This window comes from Pygoscelis adeliae, unplaced genomic scaffold, assembly GCF_000699105.1.
Source record: "Pygoscelis adeliae isolate BGI_AS28 unplaced genomic scaffold, ASM69910v1 Scaffold267, whole genome shotgun sequence".
Lineage (NCBI taxonomy): Eukaryota > Metazoa > Chordata > Aves > Sphenisciformes > Spheniscidae > Pygoscelis > Pygoscelis adeliae.
Window position 1 is genome coordinate 2,497,136 of NW_008825150.1, and position 2,484 is coordinate 2,499,619.

The following is a 2,484-nucleotide window of genomic DNA, read 5'->3' on the forward strand; positions in this document are numbered from 1 at the left end:
CGCCACGGGGGGCAGCCTGCGCGCGGGTGACCGGGGGGCTTCAGGTGGACTCGAAGGCCCTCGTCTGCCCGTTGGAGCTGGCGCCCAGGCTCCCCCCGAGGCATGCTGGAAGAAGGGTGATCCTTTTTGAAGCTTCACTCACGGAGTGACTCAGAGTGACTTAAGCAGTTGCCTGTGGGTGAGGTCTGGTGTCAAGCTTCAGCCGCCCTGTGTCCACCGATCGGAAGGCCCCAGCCATCTGTTACCCTCCTCGCGTTCGCCCTGGAAGTGTTAGGTGTTTTCCAGAATTTCCAGGAGCATCCCTGTTTTCTGAGGTTATGCACTCTGCAATTGCTTGTTGAATAGATCTGTGTGCAAACTGCTTTGGCAGAGCTCAGGATGTCCTCTCAGGCTAGGCCTGGTCTGATCCTGCTTTTCATCTGTCTACTAGCAAAGGAGGTAAAGCTTAGTGTAATCTTAGGGGGTTTTGTGGTTTGTTTGGTTGGGGTTTTTTTGGCTTTTGAAAATATTTGTAGTGCTGATAAGATGCTACTCCATGGCTATCTATAGCCTGCCTGTAATTACCATTTCCCTTCTGACATGCACTGGCTGTTGTCAGCCAGCTAAAAGTGGCATAAAAGTGGATAGGCCATAAGAGTCATAGAATCATAGAATCATTAAGGTTGGAAGAGACCTCTAAGATCATCGAGTCCAGCCGTCAACCCAACACCACACCAAGGACACACACCAAGCTAGACATACGCCGAGTACAGAACAGCTTGAGCCAGTTCTAAGAGGTAAGATTTCATAGAATTTCATAGAATCATTAAGGTTGGAAAAGACCTCTAAGATCATCGAGTCCAACCGTTGACCCAACACCGCCATGCCCACTAAACCATGTCCCTAAGTGCCGCATCTACACGTCTTTAACACAGTACCAAGTTTTTTCCCTTCATTGCTAAGCTTTGGAGCTATATAAAGACCAGATGAGAATCAGGTACGTCTGCAAAGTGCGGATGAAAGGCGAGTTGATAATCAAAATGCAAAGCAGACATACGCTTTCTCTCAAACTCCCTATTGCCAACTTCTACAATTTTATCACAAGTTTCATAATCAGCATTCTTCTTAAAGCTCCTTGGATTAAATGGTTGTGCAAGAATTTCAGTTTATGTTTTCACTGTTGTGAAATAAAGCTTGAAAATGTGACTGGAATATTTATTTCAGAGACAAAAGCAGAAAACAGACAAAAGGTCCCAAATGGATGCATTTTTTAAGAGATGAGGTGGGGCTAATTCATGATTATGAGTATTTGGGAATGACGCAACCGGAGAGGCAAGCAAAGGAGGGAAACGAAGCCAACAAAATGACTGATTCTGTAAGTATGTGCAAAAAGGGAAATTTTCACATGGAGAAAATCTCCTGTGCTCAGAGCTATAGAGTGCATTTAAGGCCAGGATGAGGCCAATCGGCAGAATTTTTGCTTCTGCTGTAAAGCAAAACAAAAATAAATGTGGAGATGGATAACAAAGAGTCTACCTATAACAGCAGGCACTCCAAATGCAAAAGAAAAAGAAAGAAAATTAAATATAGCTGCCTAGTTTGATGGTCCTGCATCTAAAAAAAACCAAAAACCAACCGTCACTATTCTTTTGTTTCAAAATCAGCCATGTCACTTGTTATAGTTCTTGAAAGAGAGCCCACATAACTGATGGATGAATTATTCTCTAATATTTACGGACAGAATCATATGACAATGCTGTTCTTCTAGAGTATCATACACAATATGTGAAAGGCCTTTCGGACAATGGGAGCTGCATAGAGCTAACCAGAGTAACTGGTGCTGTAGAACTTAAGCTGGTTAGCATGCTTAAAGGAAATTGGAAATGTTCTTAGATGATGTGAGCTGGTGAGTAGCTATGCAGACACGTGGGTGTGAAGGAGATTAATTCACTCATGGCCTGTGCATAGGATCCATTCCACAGTCCTTATTTGGGAAAAGACTGGAAGAGTTTGTACAAGTTGCTGGAAGAGTTTGTACAAGTAAAGACTTCACAGTCAGGTGTGCAGTAGGAAAAACTTTTCTTGTTGAGGAAGTAGTTAACAACAAAATTTCCCCTCAGACTGTGTTTCCACTGCAAAGGACTCTTCATTATTTTTGTATGCCCAATATGTTTGCATTATCTCACTGAAGTTTATAAATATGCTTTCTCGAGACTCCTGGCGTAGAGTGGGACCTCACCTCCAGTGCACCGTCCTGGGAACTTGGAAGCTTCTCTGATGTTAGTCCCTGAAACCGAGGCAAGAGAAATTGTCCCAGAAGTTTCCCTATCTTTTCAGTGAGAAGAAAGAAGTGGTAGCTTGACAGATGAAGAGATTTGAGAAACAGGAAGGGATGAGGCAATTCATGATGACTGTCTGGGTTTAGAGATACAGAAACATGAGAAGAGCAACCACGCAGAGCTGGGGAAGATGGTACCAGCAGGAGCTGAAGGAATTTATGGGAGC